Here is a 6,674-nt window from a genome sequence, read left to right as displayed (position 1 = left end):
ACTGTCTGTTCATATCCTTTGACAATTTAACAATTGGATAATGACCCATATTCTTAGAGATTTGACATTTTTTAAAAATATGTTTTAGCTATGAGATCTTTATCTGAGAAGCTATAGTTTTCCCTCAATTTTCTGCTTTCCTTCTAATCTTGGCTATATTTGTTTTATTTGTACAATTTTTTAAAAATTTAATGTAATTGAAATTATCCATTTTACACATAACTTTGTTCTCTCTCTCTTGTTTATTCATAAATTGTTCACCTATCCATAAATCAGATAAGTAATATGTCCCATGTTCTAATTTTCTTGTAAAATCTCTCTTCATATCTTGGTCATGTATCCATTTTAACGTTATCATGGTAAATGGTGTGAGATATTGGTCCATGCCCAGTTTCTGTCAAACTGTTTTGAAGTTTTGCCAACATTTTTTTTTTTACCAAATAATGAATTCTTATCCCAAACTTATAAATCTTTTTACTGGTCAAAACCAAGGTTATTATGTTTATTTGTTCCTGTAAATTGTGTGTCTACTCTATTGCATTGATCTAACTTTCTATTTCTTAGCCAGTAGCAGACAGTTTTATTAATATTCTTGACTTTTTCGTTTTTCAAAGTACATTTCAATGGAGATTTGCTTCTTAGGATGATTGCAGGCAGGAGTAATCTAAACCATTATTGGGGCTTAGGGGTAACGGGCACTGCCAGGGCTCTTCTTGTTTAATAAAAATGGCTGGTAAGTGGTTATCTATGGGTGCTCATAGTGATCAGAAGTGTTGGCCCATTCTCAAATGTGATTAATCCCCTCAATGATGATTTCAGGAATCAGGCTTGAAGTAGATCTGGCTGTCTATGTACCAGATAAGAAAATAAGATTATACATGCATACTGTATATATACATATATATACATATATGTGCATATATACATATATACACATATATACATGTATATATACATATATATGTATATATGAATAATTACACATATAAAAGGAGAGAATCTTAATTTTAATTTATATATACTTACACCCATACACACATGAGTCTGTATGTGTATGTATATGTAATGTGTGTATATGTTTACATGTATACACACATATACACACATACACACACACACACACACACACACACACACACACATAGTGACTCAAGCCATCTTCTTAACTAACAGTCAACCTGGACCTGCCAGTGCAATACTGGACTGAATTTGTTTTCTGACCTTCTAAATCAGCCATAACATTGAAGTTGTGACTTCAGACGTGAAGCCTCTAGCTGACTTGTTCACATGATATTAATAGAAAAGCTCTACCATGTCCAGGAATGTATATTGTGAGACTCCTACTATCTCATTTTCAATGCCTAAACCATATTATATACTGGAGGAATTCCTATTACATTCATGATTTGAGAATTTTATATAACACATGTTTCCTGCCTATCCAAGAGTAGTAGTTGTGGTCAAGGACTAAGATGTTCTAATTCCAGATTAAAAAGAACCCATCACATCAAGGCCAGGGAAATGGGATGTTCATATGGACTAGGGATAGTATTTTTTATTTTATTAATTTATTTTGACTTATCGATAATCACTCCCATATGCTTTTGAGTTTAAAATTTTTCTCCCCCTACCTCCCCACCACCCTCCTCAAGACGGCATACAATCTGATATAGGATATACATTTACATTCATATTAAACATATTTTCACATTAGTGATGTTGTAAGTAGAAATTAAAACCAATAGGAGGAACCATCAGAAAGAGGAAACAAAACTCAGCAGAAGAGAAAAAAATAACAATTCGGCTTCCATAGTTCTTTCTTTGAGCGTGGATAGCATTTTCCATCACAAGGCCTCTGGAGATGTCTTAGATACTTGTACTGCCAGGGAGGGTTAAGTTTATCAACATTAGTCATCACACAACATGGCTGTTATTGTGTACAACGTTCTCTTGGTTCTGCTCACCTCACTCAACATCAGACCATACAAGTCTTTCCAGGTCTTTCTGAAGTCAGCCTGTTCATCATTTCTTATAGCACAATAGTATTCCATCACATTCATATACCACAACTTGCTCAGCCATTCCCCAATTGATGGACATCCTCTCAATTTCCAATTCTTTGCCACCACAAAAAGAGCTGTTATGAATATTTTTGTACATGCAGGTCCTTTTTAGGGATAGTATTTTGACTTGATTGTTCTTACAATACCAGAATAATGAGAAACATATCTTCAAAACTGCTGTCAGTTTCTTTGAATAACACTCATACCTAAGAGGTCATTGACTCTCTAGGAGTGTAATGATGTTTGGCCCTCTTTCTGGAGAGTACCAATGCTCTTCATGGAGGATACTTAATTTCCTCAAAATCCCATAGAAAACCAATGATTCGGGATGCTCTGGAGTATGGAGTAAATACAGGAAGAAAATACATGAACAAACGAAAGCTTGAAAATAATTGTTCATACAAGAAGACATGTTCTATGTTGATGAGGGACCTACATTATTATTTAAAATATTGGACCTGAAGTATAGGAGAGAACTTATTATCCTGGTTGTAGATGACAGAGTGGCCAGGATACTATGCAGCATGCCCTTCTTGAAGAGAGTTTATTCAAGATTATTATGATGCTATGCCACAGAGAACTGGAAATGTATGAATGGTTCAGTAATGAAATCTGTGATTCACCTGAGAATTTAGACACAAGTATTATCAGAAAGAAAGCCAGAGACATAGAAAATTGCATTCAAATCTTAAGAGGCCAATGTCTGTCATAAGATGAGGTACATCACAGAGGTGGTAATGAGTCATCTTTTCAGTGTTTAACCACCTTGGCATCATATGCATGACTTACACACAGGTCTGTGACAAAAAAAGTGTTAGGCACAAGGAAGGCAAGGATAAAATTATAGTTGTATATTTGAAGAGAAAAACTTACAATCTAAAATCAAAGTTCAATGAGAAATGGATACTTGAAAAATTACACTTTCAGAATATCTTTGAAATAGGAAAATAGAAAAAAAATACACATCGCAATTAGTTGAATCTTAACCAAATATAAACCCCATTAGAGGCTTATGTAGCAAAAATTTCTAGTCAAAGGTACTTTTTATTTGCCAACATGGACATTGGTGGTGTTCTGAGTTCCATGAAGAATTGTTCCATGAAGAATTGATTTTGATAGTTCCCTATTCAACAAAACTAATAAAAATTATTTGGTGAAGAACACTTTTCAATAAAAACTTCTGGGAGCACTGCAAAGTTGTTTGGCAGAAATTAGTGGTAAATTAATACATCATACTGATGCAGTTAAGTGACATAGAATATAGAGCACCAGCCCTATAATCAAAAAAGATCTGAGTTCAAATCAAGCTTCAGATATCAACTCTGTTACCCTGGACTATTCATTTAACTTCTGCCTCAGTTTTCTTATGTGAAAAATGGGGATAATTAAAGCTCTTACCTCCAAGAATCATTGTGAGGATCAATACAAATGATACTGTACACCAGTCAGAAGAGTGCCAGACACAAAAAGAGCTCTATTTTAAATATTAATCATCTTGATGATGCCACATTCTGTAATAAATGCAAAATGAATTGATGACTTTAATATGAAAAGGGACACCAAGAAACAAAAAAAGAAGAGAACAAGATGATGTTCTACCAGAGTTATGGTTGCCAACCAAGCAATCAATCAGTATTCATGATGCAAGGGCTCTGTGAGCAATACTGTGATAGGCACTGGGCATAGCAATACAAAAATGGACAAATAAAGAATGAAGTTCATATATACCAGAGCCAGGACTTGAGTCTAGGTTTTCATAATTCTAAGCCAGCCTTTAGTCCATGTTGCAGGACTCATTTCATATCGTCTTTCATTCCCACACATAGTTGACAAGTAACAGGCATAGAGAAAGGATACTTTACTGAAGGAAAGAAACCATCTTCTACCCCACAGAGTGAAGACAAATTGTCACTTGCCCAATAAGAATTCATAGAAGAACTTTAAAAAAAGAATTTAAAAATTAAATGAGAGATACTGAGGGGGGAAAAAAAACAACCCAAGGGAAAAAAAAAGATTATGAAAAGAAAGTCAACCTATTAGAAAAGGAGATCCAGAATCTTAAGGAAGAAAATGATTCCTTGAAAATCATAATTGGACAAGGAAAAGGACAAGAGAAAGGCAAGCCAGCAAAGCTATAAGAAATTAAGAAATATTGGGGCAGGTAGGTGGCACTGTGGATAGACCACCAGCCCTGGAGTCAGGAGGACCTGAGTTCAAATCTGACCTCAGACACATAACACTTACTAGCTGTGCAACTCTGGGCAAATCACTTAACCTCAATTGCCTCATCAAAAAAAAAGGAAATTAAGAAATAATAAAACAAAATATAAAGAATTAAAAAAAATAGAAGAGAATGTTCAACATCTCATAAGAAAAGCAACTGATCTGGAGAACAGATCAAGAAGAGAAAACATAAGAATAATTGGAGTACCTGAAAGCTGTGATAAAAAAAAAAGAATCTTGATTAAAAAATACACAAATAATGAAAGAAAACTGTCCTGAAGAATTAGAACAAGAGGAAATACCGAAACCCCAGCTTAAGTACAAAATATTATGAGCAACAAGAAAAAATAAATTAAATATGGCAATGACACAATTAGAGTCACACAAGACCTAGCAGTGGCAACACTAAAGATCTCAGGTCTTAGAACGTTATATATCCAAGAGCAAAAGACCTGGAGTTCAGGTCAAAAATATCATACCCAGCAAAGCTAAGTATAATCCTGAATGAAAATTAAATGGACATTTAATGAAATGTCAGACTTTCAGGACTTTGGAAAAAAAGAAACATGAGCGTAATAGAAGATCTGACATACAAGAGCCAAGAGAAATATAAAGTACATATGAAAGACTAACTACAAGGGATTCAATAAGGACAGACCATTTACCTTTTATGAAAGTAAAAAGTAAAATATATGTCTAAGACTGTTATCACCAATTGGGTAGTTCATAAGAAAGATTGGAGTAGACCTGAGTATTATATGACTTTTAAAAAGTATAACCATTTAGGAACAGCTAAAAAGTTTTAAAAATCAGTTGTGAGAGGAAGAAGCAACATAGAAGAATTAGATGAGGGAGGAAGCTGTTAGTTCTGGAAACCTAATTTCATTGGGAATGGGTTCAAGAGGAAACTGCATGCATACACACATATATTTATATACATTTAGAGGACTTTTATACATATATATGTATGTATATATGTGTTACATATAATATATATCAGAGTATAAAAGTCCTCTAAATTCAGAAAGAAAGAAAATATAAAATTCCAAGGGGATAGGGAGGCAAGAAAGGATAAGGGAGGAATATCCAGAGGAGAGGTTGAGAAAATAGGTTAAAGAGGGAGTGGAAAAGGGTGTTTAGATTATTGGGAATGGGATTTTAAATGAAGGATCTTTAGAGAGGAGTTAGGTCAAATAATAGGAGGGCAAGGTAACAGGTATAAGTAAAGTGGAGAAGTTAAGAGGGACAGGAAATGAGAGACATGCACCAATATAAAAACAAAGATTAGAAATAGAATTTCTTAGGGAAAGTGTATGTCTATATATGTATGTATGTGTATACATGTTTATATGTATGGATATATCTATATTTAAATATGTTTATGCTTAATTGTAGCCTTCAGAGGGGAGGAAGGAATAGGGAAAAAAAGAACAAAGTAAAAAGTGCACAGAAGAGAACAAAAGAAAACTTACAAGGAAGCAAAGAAAAGATGAACAGTTCTCAACAGACACATAGTATTTATTATTTAGGCTTTCTTGAAATGGAAATTTATTGCTATATATTTTGAATCCTTGCCTATGTTCTGCTATGCACATGACACATCTTTTTTTCTTCTCTTATCTTGTATTTAAATTTCAATATTAAAATTTGTATATTTTTCTTTTCTTATTGCATATTTCAGTTTTAATAATAAAAAGAAAGAAAAAATAAATTGAAAAAAAAAACACAATCTTTCAAGAAATTATCAAGGAAAACTGCCCTGATATTTTAGAACCAGATGGCAAAATAGAAATTGATATAATCCACAGATCACCTCCTGAAAGAGATCCCCAAAGGAAAACTCTTAGGAATATTGTAGTCAAATTCCAGAGTTCCCAGGTCAAGGAGAAAATATTGTAAGCAGCCAGAAAGAAACAACTCAAGTATTGTGGAAACACAATCAGGATAGCACGAGTTTTAGCAGTTTCTACATTACGAGACTGGATGGCTTGTAATATAATCTTCTGGAGGTCAAAGGAGATAGGATTACAACCAAGGATCACCTACCCAGCAAAACTGGGTAGTCTTTCGGGGGAAAAAAATGGTCATTCAGTGAAATAGAGGAATTTCAAGTATTCTTGATGAAAAGACCAGAGCTGAATAGAAAATTTGACTTTCAAATACAAGACTTAAGAGAAACATGAGGAGGTAAACAGGAAAGAGAAATCATAAGAGACTTATTAATGTTGAATGGTTTACATTCCTGCATGGAAAGATGATATTTTTATCTCATGAGACCTTTGTCAGTATTAGGATAGTTGGAGTGAAAAAAAATTATATGTATGTATATAGATAGACAGACAGATAGATAGATAGATAGATAGATAGATAGATAGATAGATAGATAGA

Source organism: Vombatus ursinus, unplaced genomic scaffold (genome assembly GCF_900497805.2).
Source record: "Vombatus ursinus unplaced genomic scaffold, bare-nosed wombat genome assembly UNPS02014174.1, whole genome shotgun sequence".
NCBI classification, from domain to species: Eukaryota; Metazoa; Chordata; class Mammalia; order Diprotodontia; family Vombatidae; genus Vombatus; species Vombatus ursinus.
Note: the sequence above shows the minus strand (reverse complement) of the source record.